At 41.2% G+C, this 21,834-nt stretch overlaps 1 non-coding gene across 1 annotated transcript; it reads left to right on the top strand.

Moving 5' to 3' along the window:
* The first annotated feature begins 1,389 nt into the window (after positions 1–1,389).
* Positions 1,390–1,496, top strand: LOC145065173 (small nucleolar RNA R71). The gene has a single exon (XR_013688320.1). It is a non-coding gene; the product is annotated as a small nucleolar RNA R71 (small nucleolar RNA).
* Positions 1,497–21,834: the final 20,338 nt, after the last annotated feature.

Genomic DNA, 21,834 nt, shown 5'->3' with positions numbered 1-21,834 from the left:
ACCATGCAGACCGGTCTTGGATTAGGATGGTCGAGCTTCTTGAAGAACGAATAGGGCATTAAGTTGACACTTGCTCCCGAGTTAGCTAGATCATGACTTGTTGCTAGATTCCTGAATTGGCATTGCAAGGTTATGCTTCCTGGATCCCCCATCTTCTTTGGTAGCATGTTTAACATTGCAGCAGAACAAGTTTCATTCAATACAACTTTTGACAACCCCTCCATCTTTTTGTGGTTTGTTAACAAGTCCTTGAGAAACTTGGCATATTTTGGCATTTCAGCTAAAGCCTCAAGGATATGAATGTTGATTTCAAGAGATTTTATGTGTTCTAGAAACCTTCGATAATCTTCAGCATGTTTCTCTTGAATAGCCCTACTAGGGAAAGGCAGTGGTGGAGGATATGGTTTTACAGGTTCGGCAACTTTCTTTTTAGCTTCTTGCCACACCGTGGTATTATCACCGTGTCATGGTGATTGCCCATACTCCTTTTATTTAATTTCCTCTTTAACTTCCTGCTCCGCTTCTAGTGTGTTTCTGTCAATATGAGTTACAGGAGTTATTATTTTTCCGCTTCTGGTGGTGATGGCTTGAATGTGAGCTCCTCTTGGGTTTTGTTCGGTATTTCCTGGAAGTCCTCCCGATGATCTTTCATTCAATTTGCTTGCTAGTTGCCCGAGTTGTTTTTCTATTGTAAGGATTGATGCTTGTTGATTCCTTACGAGAGCTTGAGTATTTCTCATCATCTCTTGTTGTTCTTTCATCATCATTTGTTAGCCTTTCATTAACTCTTGTTGCTCTTTAATTGCTGCTTCAGTGCCGTTGTGCCTTCTCTCAAAAGTAGCTACGAATTGGGTAAGCATAGTCTCCAAATCAGATTTCTTTTCCTCTGGCTGTTCTTCCTTTTGATAGAAGCCTCTTCCTTTTTGTTCATACTTTTCTTCCTTTGCCTTTTTATACTCATCATAAGGCAACCATTTTTTCTTGGGTTTTGTCCAATCTTCATCAAAACGATCACTGCTTAAGTAGAAAGCTTGAACCTTCCGGTTTCCATTTTCATCAAGGTCACAATCTCTAGTCAAATGAGGCCTGTTACAATTTTCACACCCAACCCGAATAACATGGATTGTTTGATCCATCTTAGTCATCCTCCTATCCATGCTTTGCAACATTGCCATAACTGCCGACATATCTTCTGAAGCCGCATTAGCCGTTCCCCTAGTTACATCATTCCTTGGATTATGATATTCTCTAGAATGCTTAGAGAATTCTTCAATGAGTTGCTTTAACACCGGGGGCGCCTTCTTTGTGAGGGTTCCTTGCGAATCAAGGAGCTGTATGGTTGTCACGTTCACTCCATCATAGAAAATGGAGACTTCCTGTTGACTGTTCAAATCATGATGTGGTCAATTCCTTAATAAGCTCTTGTATCTTTCCCATGCCTCATATAGTGACTCTATAACTTGTTGTTCAAAGTTTGCTATGGCATTTTTCAACTTTGCTATCTTTGATGGAGGGAAAAATTGGTCAATAAATTCCTCTTTCATCTTAGCCCAAGTGGTGATGGATCCTGGAGGAAGTGATTTTAGCCAATCTTTTGCGGCCCCCTTAAATGTGACCGGTAACATACAAAGCAAGATAGCATCGCGAGCCACATTGGGAACATTGAAGTAGTCGGCTATGTCATTGACCTCATGTAGATGCTTGTATGCATCTTCGTGATCTTTCCCATAGAATGGGAGTTCTCTAAGTTGAGCAAGGATGTGGCCCTTAACCTCAAAGTTGGCAGTTGCAGGAATCACGGGTTGCACGTGTCCTAGGCCGGTATCGTCTCGAATTGAAACATCCGAAAAATACAAGCCAAAAATTTCGTTTTCAAAATCATGTAGGAAACATAAATATCATCGTCATAGCATAAAATCATAAAACATGTATCTCAAAGTCTCATAAAAACTATCATCATATCACAATCTCATATAACATATCAGAGTAAACTCCTAGGCTAAAGAAGGTGGTGTGTGCCATGCGATCATCCCGAACTCTTCCCTTTGCTACCGGAAGTACCTGAAACCAAACTGAAATTGTTAGCACGAAGCTTAGTGAGCTCCCCCAAACAGCCACATACCCTACTCATAACGTATAACATTCACATAACTCTGGAACTACTCCTAACGGCATCGGGACGAATCCCGGCATCGGACTCCTGCCCGACATCGGGCTCACCCCGGCATCCGACCGCATCGGCCATCAGTCTCACCCTGGCATCGGGCTCACCCCCGGCACATACACAACATATATCATAAACATATAATCCAAAATACATCGGGTTTACCCCGGAACATATAATTTATGGCATAATAACTAACATACATCGGGCTTGCCCCGACATCGGGCTTACCCCAGAACGCATAGCATACACATAATCACATACACTCCCTCGGGCTTGCCATGACATCGGACTAGAGTCCGGAACATATAACACATAACACATAAACATGCATGAATCACAAAGACATCAAGCATACATGACTACTTCTCGGGACCGCCTCGACAACGGACTGAAATTCGGAAACATATATATTGCATCGGGCTTACCCCGACATACTACAACTACTTAAACAGGCCGACATTATGGCCTTAGACCCATTCCTATTGGAGGGAAACTCACCTCGTGTGACGGACTGCTGCAACTCTGGGTGGGAAATCTCTAACTGCTGCTCCGGCGACTCTCCGACTATAAAATCCCACAAAGGTACTTAGTCAAAAGCTGATAACTACTCTTAGGGTAAAATGACCATTTTACCCCCAGCTAAAGTCAACATCAAGGTGAAAGTCAACTTCTTAGTTGACCCTACTCGCCGAGTCGGCTCGACAACTCACCGAGTCGGCTTGACAACTCACCGAGTCCCAATCTTCTTAACTACCCCCAACCCAACTTTACTCGTCGAGTTTAGCAAGAACTCGACGAGTTCTCCTTCAATCATAACATCGAGACAATCTTCATCTGTCTCACTGAGTTCTTCATGAACTCTTCGAGTTTATCTTCATATTAAGAATGTGTCCAGTCTGTGACTCGCCGAGTTGTATGAACAACTCGTCGAGTCCGTCTTCATGAGTTGGGAGATGGCCTTGGACTCGCCGAGTACGTTCCTGCACTTATCGAGTCCCATGGTTTCCAGGTCCTTGGCTTTGTCCATTTCATTGAATCCCCTCCCTGGACTCATCAAAATCCATTCTGAACTAAAATGGGTTCCTTGGATTCATAACAGTTTTAGGAACCAACTCACGACATGCCGAGTCCCAAAAACGACTGGCCGAGTCCATGCATGTCCAAGACTAATAATTCGATTTCTGATGGGTAAAACTCATCCAAAAGGTAGATCTAGGCTTCTAAGATCTGTATAACATGTAAATCCAGGAACTTTACGTTCATGCATGGGAATTTTATGCTCAAGAGACCACAAATGAGGTTTATTTCATGCTTGGGGTTCTCATGGCCATAAAGACGGCACCTTTATGACATGAGGACCCTCTAAGGTTGCAGATCTGAGTGCAAATCGACTTGGGACATCCAAGTCTCAAAGGCCAAGCTCATTGGACCCAAAACCTCATAAAGATGACCACAAGGAGATCTAAGAAACTACAAGTCAAGTATGAGGCTTGATTACCAGAAAGTGAAGAGAAGATGATGTTGTTCTTGGATCTACAATCTTCTCTTGAAGTCCTCTTTCTTCCTATTCTTCTCACAAGCTTCAAATACACCCAATAACTCTCAAAATCACAAAAAATGCTCAAGATCACTTATGGAGGGTTAGGGTTTTGGGATTGTTGTTCAGGAGGTGATGGAGGTTAGAGAAGAGGCCCATAATGTTGGTTAAATAGGGTGCAAACCCTAAATATTAGGGTTTCCCCCAGACTGGCCTACTCGTCGAGTCCAGGCGCGGACTCACCGAGTAGATTACTTAAAACCCGCACCCAAACCTGGCATCTACTCGACGATTTAGGGTCATAACTCGTCGAGTAGGTCTTATAAAATGACAATAGAAGGATTAAATTCATACCAGAAATGGGACGTTACAATTCTCCCCCACTTGTCTTAGTCTTCGTCCTCGAAGTCTGTTGCATCAGGAAACAACTTGGGGTAGTGCTCTCTCATTTCCTCATCGGGCTCCCATGTCCATTCTGAGCCCTTGCGGTGCTGCCACTGCACCTTCACTAACTCTACTCTCTTGTTCTTCTACTATTTCACCTTGAGATCAAGAATCACCACTGGTCTCTCAATATAGTTTAGGCTATCATCAAACTGAATGTCCTCTAGGGGTACTACTGCTGAATCATCCACCAAGCACTTCCGTAACTGAGAAACATGGAACGTGCTATGGATCTGGCTGAGATCTGCTGGAAGATCTAACCGATAGGTAACCCGACCCACCAGGGCCAAAACCCTAAACGAACCAATGAACCTGGGGCCCAGCTTGCCCCACTTCTAAAATCTGATAACACCCTTCCAGGGTGACACCTTCAGGAGGACCATATCACCCACCTGAAACTCCAAGTCCGAACGCCACTTGTCGGCGTAACTCTTCTGCCAACTCTGAGCAGTTTGGAGTCTGCCCCGGACTTGCTGAATCCGCTCCGTAGTCTTGAGTACCACCTCTATACTCCCCATGACTCACTGACCGACCTCACCCCAACAGATTGGGGTCCTGCATCTCCTCCCATAGAGCATCTCGAAGGGAGGCCGGTCTATACTGGAGTGATAGCTGTTGTTATATGACAATTCCACTAACGAAAGATACGTATCCCAACTGCCACCAAAATCTAGCACACATGCTCGAAGCATGTCCTCGAGAGTCTGGATCGTCCTCTCGCTCTGTCCGTCCGTCTGAGGGTGGAAAGCGGTGTTGAAATAGAGACGAGTACACATCTCGTCATGAAACCGCTTCCAAAACTTGGAAGTGAACCGGACGTCTCGGTCTGACACCACCGAGACATGCACTCCATGATATGCCACTACCTCTCGCACATAAATCTCGGCCAGCTTCTCGGCCGAGATGCTGTCCTAGATCGTTATAAAATGGGCGCTCTTGGTCAACCGATCCACGATAACCCATATCAAATCAACCCCACGTGCGGTCATGGGAAGCTTAGTAATGAAGTCCATGATGACATCATACCATTTCCATATGGGAATGCCTAGCGGCTGCATCTTGCCGTGGGGCCTTTGGTGCTCTGCCTTTACCTTCCTGCAGGTCAGGCATCTCTCCACATACCAAGCTACGTCCTGCTTCATGCAGGGCCACCAGTAATCGGGTCGAAGATCTCTGTACATCTTTGTCGCCCCCGGATGGATGGACAACCGAGACTTATGGGCCTCATCCATCAAAACTTGTCGTACTCTACCCCAATACGGTACCCAGACCCTCCCATGCAGGGTCAATAATCCCCGACTGTCGTAATCAAACGAAGCCACTCGACCCACTATTCTTTCGCACTTATGGTGCTCCTCCTTCAGGCCCTCAACCTGCACCACCCTAAATTTCTCTAGCAGTGGAGTAATCATCGTCATCCTCACACATATATCCTGAATTGGAGCCGCTACTGCCTTGCGGTTCAGGGCGTCGACCACTAAGTTGGCCTTGCTCGGTTGGTAAAGGATCTCACAATCGTAGTCCTTTACCACATCTAACCACCGACGCTGCCTCATGTTCAAGCTTGGCTGATCCATGAGGCACTTCAGACTCTTGTCGTTCGTGTAAATCGTACACCGAAACCCATAGAGGTAATGCCTCCAAATCTTGAGGGCGAACACTACCGCCCCTAGCTCTAAATCATGCGTCGGGAATTTAGCCTAGTGAGGCTTCAACTGTCTCGAGGCATAAGCTATCACATGCCCCCGCTGCATCAACACTTCTCCCATACCTATGATCAAAGCATCACAGTAGACTACAAACTTATCCATTCCCTCTGGCAAGGTAAGAATCGGTGCCTCGCATAGTCGCTGCCTGAGCATCTGAAAGGTTGTCTACTACTCAGGACCCCAACGAAACACCACCGATTTCTTGGTCAGTCGGGTGAGCGGATGCTATCTTTGAGAAATCCTGGATAAATCTCCTGTAATACCCTACCAAACCCAGGAAGCTTCAAATCTCTGATGGAGACCTCGGGACCTCCCACTACGTCACAACTTCTATCTTGGCCGAATCTGATAATATACCATTCTAGTTGACAAGGTGCCCCATAAATTGTACCTCGCTCAAATAGAACTCGCACTTGGAGAACTTTGCGAATAGTCTCTCCCTCCTCAAGGTCTCTAGCACCTCTCTCAGGTGCTCCTCATGCTGCTCCTGATTCTTGGAATAAACCAAGATGTCTTCAATGAATACTATCATAGACCGATCTAGCATCAGCCTGCACACGCGGTTTATGAGGTCCATGAACATGGCTGGAGCATTGGTGAGCCCAAACAACATTACCACAAACTCATAATGACCATAGAGGGTCCTAAAAGCGGTCTTCTGCATATCATCATCTCTGACCCGCATCTGATGATATCTGGACCGTAGATCAATCTTGGAAAACTAAAATGCTCCTTGAAGTTGGTCGGACAATTCATCTCTCCTCGGGAGTGGGTAACGGTTCTTCATTGTCACCTTGTTCAGCTCTCGGTAGTCTATGCACATACGGTGCGACCCATCCTTGTTCTTCACAAACATGATCGGGGCTCCCCATGGTGAACTGCTCGGCCTAATAAAACCCTTGTCTAACAGCTTTTTCAACTTTGTAGACAACTCCTGCATCTCGGGAGGAGCCAACTGATACGATGCCTTGGCTATCGGAGCCTCATCAGGAACCAGGTCAATCCGAAACTCAACCTGTCTCTCAGGAGGTATCCCTGGAAAATCCTCCGGGAATACATTCGGGTACTCTCATACCACCGGTACATCATCAACTGTTGCCTTACCCTTATCTCGGGTATCCATAACATAGGCGACGTACCCTGCGCAACCCGGCTGGAAATAGCGCCTCGCTCTCGCTGCTGAACAAAGAATCGGTCCGCGCTGTGGCCTCTCGCCCTAAATCACTTACTCTCCCCCACTAGGAGTGAAAACCCTCACCAACTGTAGCTCATAATCAATCACTTATCCATTGGAACTCAGCTAATCCATACCCACTATAACCTTGTTCCCTCGCAGGGGAATAGGGATCAAATCTACTGGGAACTGCTCCTCAAATAACCGTAGTCTGCAACCTTTACGAACTCTCGCGACCTTGACGGTCCTATCATCTGCTATCTCAATGTCAAGTGGGCAATCCAGCTCCCCCGGAGCTTTGTTAAATCGCTTGCTAAGAGCGAGCGACACAAATGATCGGGTAGCCCCTGAATCAAATAATACCATAGCTGAAATGTCGTTCACTAAGAACGACTCTATACACAAACACATACATATGAGGAACAAACAATATCAAAATAAAACAGAGATGAGAGGAAAATACATACCCGTCACTAATTCCAACTCCTCTGCAGTAAGCTGAAAAGCCCTACTCCGCATCGTAGGTGCCTCAGCCCGGCCCTGACGGCCATCTGTAATCCTCAAGATGGCAGGAGAAGGTGATACCACCTTCTCTGCTGTTTCTAAACTCGGGCACTGGGACCGCTTGTGTCCCCTCTGATTGCACTAGAAGCAAATTAGGTCTGATGTTGGTGTGGTGGTGGTAGCTGTACAATCTCGGCTCAAATGACCCGCTCAGCCACAGTTGTAGCAGCCCAAACTCCCTGCCTTGCACGCCCCCTCGTGCATCCTGCCGTATTTTCCACAACGACCGTGGCTCTGCTAGCTCTGAGATCTGTGATCGGGTACTTTGGGATTCTTGCCCAAACCTCCTGACTAAACCCCTTCTGGCTTCCTCTTCCTCTCCATCTCTAATTCCAACTCCCTCTCTCGAGCCCTCGCTATCATATATTCCAACATCTTGCATCTGGATCGACTCACAAACTGGTAGATGTCACTCTGCAGCATCTCATGATATCGGGCCTTCTTCATCTCCTCGTCCGCCGCATACTGTGGAACAAGGAGGGCCCTCTCCCTAAACTTGGCGGTAATCTCTGCCACAATCTCTGTCGTCTGCGAGAGATCCTGGAATATCTGGCAAGCTGCCGCACCTCAATAACAGGTGCGAACTCGGCTCTGAACCTGGTCGTATAACCACTCCAGGTCATAGCATCCAACACAGTGTCATCTCCAATGGCTCTCCCGACCTCCTCCCACCAATCACGTGACCGACCCTTCAGAAGACTGGATGCGAGCCTAACCTTGTACCCCTCGGGACATCTGCTGGTGGGGAAGGGGTTGGCAACATCTGCCAACCATCGGGTACTAGCAATGGGATCTCAAGCCCCCTCATAATTAGGAGCTCCACATGCTCTGAAGTCTCTGAACGTGAGCATGCGCGACCCATCATGGTCGCCACCTCAGTGAGAAACACAGCCAACCTCTCATCCATAAGCTCAAAGATGCCCTCCTTGATCGAACCGAAGATCACAGGAGTCTGCTCAAGTACACTATGCATGATCTCTAAGGAGATAAACTCCCTAGTTTGCTCATCCAAGCGCTCATCTCCAGAGCCTGAACCTGATCCCTCCCTGGCACCTGAACGGCCGACTGCTGGTCTCGGGTGTAAAACCACCATTCTAAAAACATATGATATCAAACGTTAGAATACTAATATAACTGGAGGGATCATATACACTACAAGTTCCCTGGTCTGGTCTCAGCTTTCCTTGATTCGAGTACGGATCCTCTGCTTTCAGTAGTACGGGCCCAAACTACCTTCCACATCTATCCGTACTTTCCCCAAGAACTGCCTCGACTCCGCCAAGTCCCTTCTACTACTACTACTCTCTGCTACTCTCATCCTAGGCTTGCCCTAGGGTAATCACCAACCCACTCTCTGCCATCAGTTGCGTAAGAAGTCCCTGCTTTCCTCCCCTAACTAGCTCACGAATACTATTACATATTACTCAGACTAGATAATTCTTTGAATGAGAGATCCTACCCTACAACGGTTGGACTCAAACAAGAGCTGCGAAATAGAGCTAGACCTAACCTTCTAAAATTATTTAGTCCTTGTAATATGTAACTTAACATATTGATTTACTAGTTAATGAAAGACAACTAGAACTCTTAAAAGCACAAAGCAGGCAGCATTCGGGCATTAAGTACACATAATCGAGCATATACTACTCTGACTATCATACTGTCTAATCTGTACTAGCATGCAGTTCTTATAAAGTTGAACACATATAACAGGCACATAAGGCATCCTTCCAAGATCCTTAGTCCTAATCTAGCATGTTGTTCTAATAAAGCTGATAATCATAACATAACATGATCTTGTATGGGTAATTTGGGAGTACTTACTTGAGCTCGGCTGATTGCATGCACCACACCCTTTTCTCTTTTCAAAGTTCTTTTCTTTTTAAAAACTCTTTTCGCTTTTTCTTTTGAAAACTTTATACTATTACCTTAGCTTGAGTTCATACACACTCGGAAGTGTGCCCGAATCCCTCAAACCAAGGCTCTGATACAAACTTGAAACATCCCAAAAATACAAGCCAAAAATTTTGTACTCAAAATCATGTAGCAAACATAAATATCATTGTCATAGCATAAAAAGTAAAACATGTATCTCAAAGTCTCATAAAAACTGTCATGATATCACAATCTCATATAACATATCAGAGTAAACTCCTAGGCTGAAGAAGGTGGTGTGTGACATGTGATCATGCCGAGCTCTTCCCTTTGTTACCGGAAGTACCTGAAACCAAACTGAAACTGTAAGCATGAAGCTTAGTGAGCTCCCCCAAACTACCACATACCATACTCATAACATATAACATTCACATAACTCTTGAACTACTCCCAACTGCATCGGGACGAATCCTGACATCAGACTCCTGCCCGGCATCGGGCTCACCTTGACATCCGACCGCATAGGGTATCGGGCTCACCCCGACATCGGGCTCACCCCCGACACATACACAACATATATCATAAACATATAATCCAAAATACATCGGGTTTACCCCGAAACATATAATTTATGGCATAATAACTAACATACATCGGGCTTGCCCCGACATCGGGCTTACCCCGGAACGCATAGCATACACATAATCACATACACTGCCTCAGGCTTGCCATGACATCGGACTGGAGCCCGAAACATATAACACATAACACATAAACATGCATGAATCACAAAGACATCAAGCATACATGACTACTTCTCGGGACCGCCCCGACAATAGACTGAAATTCAGAAACATATATATTGCATCGGGCTTACCCCGACATACTACAACTACTTAAACAGGCCGGCATTATGGCCTTAGACCCATTCCTATTAGAGGGAAACTCACCTCATGTGACGGACTGCTGCAACTCTGGGTGAGAAATCTCTGTTTGCTGCTCCGGCGACTCTCCGACAATAAAATCCCACAAAGGTACTTAGTCAAAAGATGATAACTATTCTTAGGGTAAAACGACCATTTTACCCCTAGCTAAAGTCAACATCATGGTCAAAATCAACTTCCCAGTTGACCGGACTCGCCGAGTTGGCTCGACTACTCGCCGAGTCCCAATATTCTCAACTACCCCAAACCTGACTCTACTCATCGAGTTTAGCAAGAACTCGACGAGTTCTCCTTCAATCATAACATCAAGACAATCTTCATCTGACTTGCCGAGTTCTTCCTGAACTCGTCGAGTTTATCTTCATATTAAGAACGTGTCTATTCTGTGACTTGCCGAGTTGTATGAACAACTCGTCGAGTCCGTCTTCATGAGTTGGGAGATGGCCTTGGACTCTCCGAAGACGTTCCTGCACTCGCCGAGTCCCATGGTTTCCACGTCCTTGGGTTTGTCCATTTCATTGAGTCCCCTCCCTGGACTCATTCAAATCCCTTTTGAACTAAAATGGGCTCCTTGGAGTCAGAATAGTTTTGGGAACCAACTCACGACTCGCCGAGTCCCAAAAACGACTCGCCGAGTCCATGCATGTCCAAGACTAATAATTCGATTTCTGATGGGCAAAACTCATCCAGAAGGTGGATTTAGGCTCCTAAGATCGGTATAACACGTAAAGCCAGGAACTTTACGTTCATGCATGGGACTTTTATGCTCAAGAGACCACAAATGAGGTTTATTTCATGCTTGGGGTTCTCATGGCCATAAAGATGGCACCTTTATGCCATGAGGACCCCTTTAAGGTTGAAGATCTGAGTGCAAATTGACTTGGGACATCCAAGGAAACGGCGCAAAAAACTTGATGTGAATTTAGTGTGCTGATATTTTTATCCAAGTTAATTTATAAAATTTATTCCCTTCACTAGACTGTTAAACTCACTAGGCAGTGTACCTAATCGTGGAATACTATAGTAATGGTAAGAACGAGTGTCGAATCCAAGGAATGGTGTCTTAACTACTTTATTTTACTAATTTAACTAATTAATAATCAAATAATAAAAGGTTTTGTTTTCCTAGTTTTGCACGACTAGATATTTAAATTACCAAATTAACTCAAAATTCACTTAATTAAACTAACACTAAACTAAGCAAGCAAACAAGTATGAATTAACCAAAGTGAGAAAGAGACTTTCGCTCAGCTTTGGATTTGTTGTTATTATGGTTGATTTATGGAGGTGCAAAGGATTTAGTTTCTTTTGTTGCCGATTCCTAAGATGACCAAATTAGTATTCACTAATTAAATCCTTTAGCAAACTAGCTTATTTATTCGGTGATCAGGCGGACAAACTTACCAGCTCACTAGTGTTCAGTTTGAATTGATTAGACTTATAATTAATTGATCAATTTAATTTATTGATTCAATTTGATATATGATTTTTCGTCATATATTAGCTCCTATAATCTTTTACCCACTTTTCTACTTAACCCTAGGTTTTATTCAAAACTCTAGTCCAACAATTTTGCAAATCACATGATCATAAGATTCAAATCTAACTAAGAGAGATGTTCATACTAACTTAATCAAATTCAACAATAAGTAGAGAAAAGTAGTTATCAAAAGTACTCAAGGTTCTTTAATAAGCTAAATCAACAAATAACAAAATATCTAAATCCAAACCAGAAAATCAACCCTAAATATTCAACTCATCCCAGACTAAACGAAAGTCATGAGTATTTAGCTCATGATTTCAGCAAAAGAAATCACAGAAATGAATTTCAAAATGTAAGACATGGCTAATTCTTAGAAAAATCGAAGTGTAAGTTCAATTGCCTTAATGCTCTTCCTTCCAATGGGTGTGAATGAAATCCTTGCTTCCCAATCTCAATTCCTGTGTTTTGCCTCCTAAAGTGTTGAATTCTCCAGAGCCAAAAGTCCCCATTCGGAGGTTTATGTAAACTATTTATACTTTTTGTGAAATTAGGGAACCACGTCATGGTCATCGTGCTTATTCAGTGATTTCCATGTCTTCGAAGCTGATCAGGATTCTTCAAGTCACCACGACGTGGTAAGATCGCCACGATATGTTGGGCATATTTTTCATCATTTTAAAACTTTGGTTCAAACTTCCATCTTCCAGATTCCTTAATCCAACTTCCTTCTTCCTTTTTTATCCAAGCATGTCTTTTGGTCCCTTCAACACAATTAATATCAAATTAAGTATTTTTTGTTCAAATAGGGGCATAAAAGTAATCAAAATGTTAATGTATGTCGTATAAATATGTGTATAAATATGCACATATCATGGATCTTTAGCAACTGATGGTAGGGTCAGGTGAGAATCCTAGGAGAGCCTAGGAAGTGCCTTAGAGGAATTAGAGCACTGTTTAGTGGTGCATGTTTATTTGAGAGCGTGTATATGTGATTCGATAGAACGGAAATAGAAATGAGTAGTTACATAGAGAAACGATTATTGTGGAAAATACATATAGGTGTAGAAGGTAGTATTGAGCCAGTAATACTGAAGACATATGATCCATACTCGACTCGAGGAAAATTTAGGGGAACATAAGGAAGTGGTTAAGGGAAGATGGCATGGTTGGGCACCATGATTTGTTGCAGTGTGTTTCCGTCTTTATCTGTTTATCGATTATGGTCGCTCAAGCTGAGGATGGCTATGGTGATTGATTGGGTCGTAGTGGCCATGTCTGTTTGGTTTTGAATGGTACAGACCCATATGAGTTAGTTGATTTCAACGTCTGGCGGTCCTTGATCATGGTAGTTTCAGTCGAGTCGAGGGACACAAGAAGGAAGCGATTGTGATGATTGGCTCGAGGATTTCAGTCGGAGACTAAGTTATGGCAGATGGATTTGGTTGTCACTATTTTCATCAGAGGTTATATTCTTCCAGCTTCCCGTGTTCGAAGGAAAGAGAGAGCAAACATGTTATTTTCAGATTTGGGGTGTAGACCAAGAATGGGGCTAGATAATACGGTTTTTTGGGGTCAAATGTGTCAGTATGGGAATGCACAAGAGGATTCTTGTGGTATCGTTGCCTTGAGATGAGATCAAGGATCTGCTTTATTCAGATATAGTTAGGTCGGGTGCTAGTTGATTGTTTCAGGGACCAGGGGAAGTGAATTGGTAACTACAAATTTTGTTATCTTTAATGTATCCCGACTATGAGGATGATGCCTTTTTTATTTATGAATGGTTCTTTCAATAAATTGATGGATGGGGATTTGTAGGGGAGGTATGTAGCAGTCCACTTATTTTCAGATCAAGGATCAGTTCTATGAATGGATTGTCAGAATTATTACTTGTGTACATGCATTGGATCCTTGATGTTAGAAGCGGCTTTTGTTGGGAATTTTTTGAGGTCTCCATCTAAGATTCAGAATGCCTTTGAGTTTGCATTGTGTTACACATTCTAAGAGTAGGGATGTTATGAATCTGGTTGAGCCGGTTTGGAATATTGTCTGTTGCAATACTAGTTGGTGGAAGTTTGAACCCTAAGTGGGGTAGAATTGGGAGTTCTGTTGAGAGGGTCATCAATCTATTTGAGTTTATGGTTCCGACATAATAGGTCGCAGATATCTGCGGTTTGGGTGTGTGAGATTTTGGTTCAATATTTGGTGAAAACGAGGTACAAGGTAAGTTTCTATCAAATGTATATGCTCAAGAACGCAGGAGTTGTATTCGTGGCATGAAGTTGTTTGAAAACGAGATCGTTGAATCTAGTGGTTCTTTCAGGGTCGTTAATGATTAGGTCAGGAGGCGTATGGGCAGCTTGTGTTGAGTATCAGTTGTTGTGGGATTTGTTAGCTCGTTGTATAGATTACTATCTATAGTCTTTGATAAGCAATTGAAGATCTATCAATCAACATTAGAGTTGGTATGTGTAGTTCCTCATGGGCTTTGTACGGTAGTGTATTGGATCAGTGGAATAGTTGTCAATGCATTCTCGATCATTGACAATTTTGCTCATCGTCAATAGTTGAGGTTCTATGAAAGTTTAGAGTTGTATCAATGGAAGCTCAATGAATGTGCCAACCTATCATCAATCTGTAGATTGTAACTTTTGAGTTTTGGTTATAGGTACCCTCAGTTGATGATTATGGAAGTATTATTCAAAGTGAGCTTCGATTTGGCAGTTTTCCTTGGTTATTGGGAGTTCGCCCGTCGGAGTGGTACTGTTTAGTTTTTCAAGTGTGACTTTAGATCTATGCAGAATCTAATGTTGGCATGTTTGTGTCGATGTAGTTGGTAATTAGATTGATCCGAATAGGGTCATACCTATATCTATGGGTTAATTTAGAAGTCTTATCGAGCTACTTACGTAGTGATGGAATCTGTTCAATTTCAGTCAGAGGGTAGGATCTTATTTCAATCATTATGAGGATGTTTATGTTAACAATTGAGGTTCATCATTTGGTACTTCACCCTTTGGGTAGGTTGTAAGGAAAAAGGGATGCAGTAGATCCAAGGTTAGTTATAGGTTCTCTTGATAGTGTATATTGTGGTAAGTTCATTAGATATTGTCGTGAGGGGTATATGTGGACTGAACGAGTTAACAAAGAAGCACTTGGTTCGAATTATAGGAATGGTTCTTATTTGGGTTATAGCCTTTGAATTGGAACAAGAGTATAATAGCCTATTCCATTCTCTGGTTATGTGTGATCATGTTTTCGTTTGATTTTACATTGGTTGCAACCTGTTCTGTGAAATGAATTGTGCATTACAGAAGGGTATGACTCATGGGGTGTTTGGTTAATGTTGAGAGGGATGTTTATTAGGTTCCTACAATTTGGCAGGTTGATGGTTACATATCTTTAGCCCCCTATGGTGCTGGTCGTGAGCTTCAGGTCAACGATGGAATGACGATAGATCGGCATAGTACCTTGAGCCAATCGTTTTATTGGTTAGAAGGTGTCACAATGTATCGTGAACCAATAACTATATGATTCATATGGGTGGGACATGGTAGTCATTTGATTGAGACTCTTAGGTCTTAGATAGTTAGTCTTATTAGAATGTTTGGGTGTTAGTGCATTGATTGGGAGTTGATTCACTTAGTGACCAGTCGATTTGGATTATAGGGACAATAAAAGTTTGTAGGGAGTATTAAATGAGCATCAGGAGTCTCTTGTTGAATGTTTGCATTATGAACCATGTTTTTCTTGATAGCCACGTACTAGGAGCCTGGTTACAAATGTCGAGTATCGGTTCATAAATCTCAAGTCATGGAGGTCGTTGTAAATATCTCGAGTGTCTTGTCAGGTGGAGGTACACCTGAGCTGATAAGGGATTTGGATGTAAAATGAGATTCTTGGATTGATCATCATTATACTTGCGGGATCAGCGGGTTGGTGCTGACTTGTTAGGAATTCAAGTACGTATTTAAGGTTGTAGAGTATACTCTCCGGATTAGGATTCGGTGAAATCCACGATCAATATATTTTTAGTATTTCCTTCTACATGGTTGAGTGGTGTTCCTAGATAGAGACTAGGGCGGGTACGACGATTGAAGGATCAGAAGTCTTAGGGAATAATTTATGGGGTTTAAATCGTTAGGTTCCAATTTTCGAGAAGTTTCATGCTTATCGCTGTGATTGGAGGTATTCCGGTTGAGTAAGGTAGTTGTTTCAGTTCTTAGGCAGAGCATTTGGGTTTCTTTCATTGGCTGAGGGAAAAGTGTGGAGGTTCATTTTTTCGTAGGGCTAAGTGATTTCTTCTAAGATGGGGTTTGGAGGGCAAGGTTGGAAAGGGGTCATCTATATGCGATGAATCTTCAGTCTTAAATGGAATTTATGAAGTTCAGGAAGGATCTAATAGGGTGGTAGATGAAGCAGCAAGGAATGATTTTGTGGACAAAATCTAATTTAAGTGGGGGAGAGTTCTAAAATCCTATTTCAGGACGTTTTTTAATTCGAGGTTTGTGGACCGTAATTCGACCATGTAAAGGACATGGGTTTCAAAGGAATGAAGTTTAAACTCTATTGCATGTTGATGATGTTGGATAAGTGATTTAAACCTTGGATTGTTCATTAGAAGCTGATGGGTAAAATGTGAAACATAATGTTTCAGGCTTCTTGCATAAATTATGGATTTTAGTTCGATATATTCTTAGTCATAAATAACTATATATTGTTATGGGGCTCGTCAATACCTTTTTGTGGATATAAAGATCATCGAAAATGGAGTTAAAACGAAGAAGTTATGGCTGTTTGAAGTTATACAAAGGGAGTATGGTAGTACGCGGGGCATATACAAGGGAGTACATGCTAAGGGTGGGATGCGATTTTATTGAAGTATGTAGGGCGTACTCAAAGTTACACAAGACATAATTACGCAGTGTAAAAACCCTAATTTGAGGGTTTTGAGCCCTATTTAAGGTCTCTAACCCCTTAGGGTCCTTCCTATCATGAACATCCACCCTCATAATCCTCTAACTTGAAACCCTAGCCTCCTCTCTCTTGTTTTGAGCCTTTTCATCATTCATGAAATTATTTCTCCATTGGAAAGGTGGAATCTTGAAGAACAAGGTGCTGGCAAAGTTTATAGAAGAAGGATTCAAGTATAGATCCAACAAGATTCCACCTTCCAGTGGAGAAATAATTTCATAAATTAGTAATGTACACCCCGTATTCCATGTGTCAAACCTAAAGAAGTGTCTATCAGGCGAAACCATCACAGTTCCACTAGATGAGATTGAGGTGAATGAGAACCTTCTCTTTGTTGAGCAGCCTATCGAGATTATGGATAGAGAAGTCAAGCGCACGAAAGAAATCTGCATCCCCATTGTGAAGATTAGATGGAATGCCAAGCACAAACCTGAATTCACATGGGAACGCGAGGATCAAATGATGCAAAAATACTCTCACCTTTTCGCTAGTTCATAAGGATAACTCTTAAATAATTTCGGGACGAGAATCCCTATAACGGGGGGATGATGCCACAACTGGAAATTTCAAGTCCAAAAACCAAGCCAAAGGAGTACCGTATATGTAATAGTTATAGCTATACTATTATTATGCTTTGGTAATGTAATATTTTTTGAGAATTATACTACACTAAACTATCCTAAGTCAATGCAAGAAAATAAGAAATTTACGTTACGTCAAGATATTGATCTTATCAACATAAAACCAAAACATTTAAGTTCATGTACACCATCCTAGGCAACATCTAGGGCGTAACCACCATGGTGGACCACCCCTTTTGGCCATATCCCCTTAGGGGACTCCTTTTAGAGCGTAAACTCACTGTAAAAGCCCATTTAGACCGTGAAATCCTTTTTAATTCAAAGGTTTTTACGGAGTGTGAGCTGTATTCGATCAATTTTCAATGCAAACGTTGGTAATCCATGAATTAACCACCAGTGATAAGGAATTACCCAGCAGTAAACCAAGCAAATATCAAATCAATTTCTCTATCCCATATGAGGGGGGCGTAAACCCCATTTCTCATTCTACAACCTCATTTCACTATCAGTGAATTCTCTCAAGAACTCAAGGCTTAGCTCTAAAATCCATTGCTTCACAATTTTTCCTAGTATTTGGTAAGTAATTCATGCATAGTAAATTCATACATTTAGTTATTTTAAATCTTCTACTCACACATAAATTTATGCCTCCATAACCTTTTGCTAGCAAAAATCCTCAAGAAGTTTATCCAACACTTCAAGTGTTCTAGACTCCAAATTTCTCACCTCATCTCTCCCACTACACCGTCTTCTACCCAAGGTGACCTTCATACCCCTATTTTTGAGTTTTCATTGTTTTTGGGGGAGGATACAAGTCAAAGCCTTGTTTAAATCTTGTATATTTGCTTGTTATGCATGTATGCTAAGTTATGCGTGTTAAAGTTATGAAAACTCCATATAAATTAGTCCAAGAACTCAAAATCTTGAGCAAGCCTCAAGAGTTTGAACCATATTTAACAAACTATGTATAGAAACAAGAACTAGTATGTTACAAAAATGAAATATCTGGTCAACGAGTACAATTATTGTTATTTATTTAATAAATAACGGATTTCAACTATTTGCACAAATATCTGTTAGTATTCTAGTCAGGCCCATCTTCACTGTACTTATATATATTAGTGTACGTTCAAAGTCCTGTAAGAGTTATAACAGAGTCTCCTAGAGGGAGAGCGAGAACTTGTGTATAGATCTATACGGGGTTGACACCCAGCACCTTCGTTTTTCACTACAACTAGACCGGCTAGTTTAGGGTGACAAATGTATTAAACGAAACCGACGCCTGAAGAACGTTAGGACATGCACTCCATCATATTAGTATGGTTATAACGACTCACTTAGAATAAAACAGTATTATTTAGAAATTTACGCAAGTTACACCTTTCGATTATGAACAACTATTGTTTGGATACTTTAAACGAAATTTTTACCACACAAGTCTTAGGGTTTTAAGACTACTAATTTGTACATCAGAAAATATAGGATTTTCTGGAGAAAACGATTTTATACGATTTCGAAAACGATAAACTAAAACACACATGCAACTATACTTGATTGGAAACAAGACTTACAACTATTTTGACAAGAAAATATTGGATTTTCTGGTTTTCTAACTATCACATATTTTCATACAAAATGCTTATGAACTCACCTACATATTTTATGTTGACGCTTTTCAAACGACTTGTATTCTCAGGAAATCAATAAGCAGGTTAATGGGACGCGGATTCAGGATTATTTTGCCGTAGTTTGGAATTTACTTATTAATGTCTCTTCTGTGTAATTTGAGAACTTAAACATGATGTAAAAAACTGTAAGTTTGTTATCTTAATGTATGATGTTTGGATTTTCTATGTTTCAGTTATATTCAATTGTTATGATATTGCACAATGACGTCACCCGCCTCCGGACGTTTCCGCTGTTCTGGTGGGGGTGTGACATATATATATATATATATATATATATATAGATATGTGTGTGTGTGTATGTGTGTGTTGCATAAGACTTTAAAGTCACCTCCGCTTCGAAAGATACCATGAAGAATACATATACTATTGTAGTCCTTACAATTTTTTCCTTATACATCTGATGTGGTGCATCCGGGTATGCAGCCTTTGGAGATTCAACTCCTAGGAATTGAGATGAAGCTGCAAAATAGAAAAGATATATCATATGTTCATCTATGAAAATATGTTTATCTTTGTTCAGAGGACTCAATTAAGCAATGGTATTAGACCATTTTAATGCTTTTCTTTGAAGATTTGTTTGATTTCTAACTTTATATACATCAAATTTTGGTTTGATTTGCAGGATGGAGGTTATCAAGAAACCGATGTGATTCCAACACCCAAAGTAATAATTGAATAGGACTAATACCAAAACGCAACTATGGTAGAATTGAAAATTAATGAATTTAGAGGTTAAATTGAAGATAATGGTGAGATGTAGACAAGAAACATAATTAGATATGAAATTTGGTGAAATTATGTTCATTTATGAACATATGTTCATATATGAACATACAATGAATCTAAAATATCTTCTCATGTATGATATGTTTATTTATGAACATATGTTTACTTTCTTTTTCTTTTTAGTGTTTTTTCCATTTTCTCTTCATTTTCTATAAAATATAAGTTTATGTTCATTTATGAACATATATGGTCATTTATTAACATATATCAGTTCTGAAAGAAAGTCGAATCTTTAAATTTTAATCAGTTTGTTTAAGTTCAATTTATGAACAAATGGATTTGTTCACATGCATTTGAATTTGGAATTATTTAATTTTAATTTGAGGGAAAATGGATTTGTTCACATGCATTTTAATTTGGATTGAATTTAATTGTACTTCTACTTTCATGGATCATCCCATGGATATATTTAATATATTTTATGATTCCTTTCACACTTAAATATTATTATCATTCTACCATAATACCCTTAATGAACAAATCTAATCTCACGATCTTTATGGTAGGTATGTGGTTAGGTCATATTATTTGGTTATATGTTGAACCTACCCATATATATATATATATATATATATATATATATATATATATATATATATGTGTGTGTGTGTGTGTGTGTGTGTGTGTGTCTGTAACACCCGGATCATTAAGGTATTTTATTTTAATTAATATTCTTGATTTTGGATTGCCACGATGTGATGGAGGTACCACCACGATGTGGAAAGGCTAGAAGGATCATGAACGTTGATTCCTAGTTTCCATGATGTGGTCGTATGTTGGCCACGACATGGCAACCACCTGATGTTAAAACTTTAGGATTTCACTTGAGGATTATTTGGACATTTAGTGCCAAGATCCAAACTTTACGCTTCTGTATTGCTAGATCTAAGGTATTCTTCCATTTTATTCTTGAATAAGCTTGTTAGAGTGGAAGGATTCCATAAAGTCAGTAAATTTATGGATCATTGAGGTCCTTTTTAGGACATATGTTGTAGAACTGGATTTTCTTGGATGCTTTTGGCCCCATGAAAGTTTAAATTCTTTTTCTCCTATGTTTTAACCTAAAAATGGAAGAGACATGCATTGGAATACATGTCCAAAAAACACTAACTTTTATGTCCCTTTTGGTTTAAGAAACATTTATGGAAAACATAGGTGAGTAACCTTGACGATTAAGAGCTAATTGGTTAAGTCATGCTCCTTGATGTTTTTAAGGACTTAGGTTTAAAGTTCTTGTCTTAATGGAATGTCTTAAGGGATAAAGTTGGAAACTTTATTCATGAAGTCCTTAGGAAGGATCAGATGTGATCATTCGAGTCCTTGGAGTTGGAAGAAAACAGCCTAACTCGATTAAGTTGTTCAACCCAGTTCCCATGATGTAGCCTTTAGGCTGCCACGACGTTGCGACTGGGGATCAGTCGGCTGTGTTGGCATCTTCTGGCCACGATATGGCCAAAAGGACTAAGGGAGGCCACAACGTGGAGGTTTGTTGTTGATAATTTTGACCTTAATCTTGACCGTTGACTTTAAGGGTTGACTTTTGACTCATTGACTTTTAGTCAAATTGCTAGTTTTAGAATGGTAGCCTATGACTTTACCATGTGTGGATATCTAAGTGACGTTTAGTACCTATTCTTGGAGTTTGATAGCTATTGAATTTTGTCAGCACTATAAGGTGAGTCTTTTCACTATACTGTGTATTATGCTAACTGTTTTAGTGACTCTTGCATTATGTGGTGGGTGGAGCCCGTTCGTATGATGGGATGGGCCCATTATATATGTTGGGTGGGGCCCATTTTTATGTTGGGGTGGGGATCATTAAGTATGCTAGGCGGGGCCCATTTGTGTGTTGAATGGGACCCGTTATGATGGGTGGGGACTGATATGTGGGTGATGCTCAAGGTTATGTAG

The sequence above is a fragment of the Lactuca serriola genome, chromosome 7 (assembly GCF_051521515.1).
Source record: "Lactuca serriola cultivar US96UC23 chromosome 7, Lser_US96UC23_V15, whole genome shotgun sequence".
Taxonomy (NCBI): Eukaryota; Viridiplantae; Streptophyta; class Magnoliopsida; order Asterales; family Asteraceae; genus Lactuca; species Lactuca serriola.
Note: the sequence above shows the minus strand (reverse complement) of the source record. Positions and strands in the feature narration are given on the sequence as shown.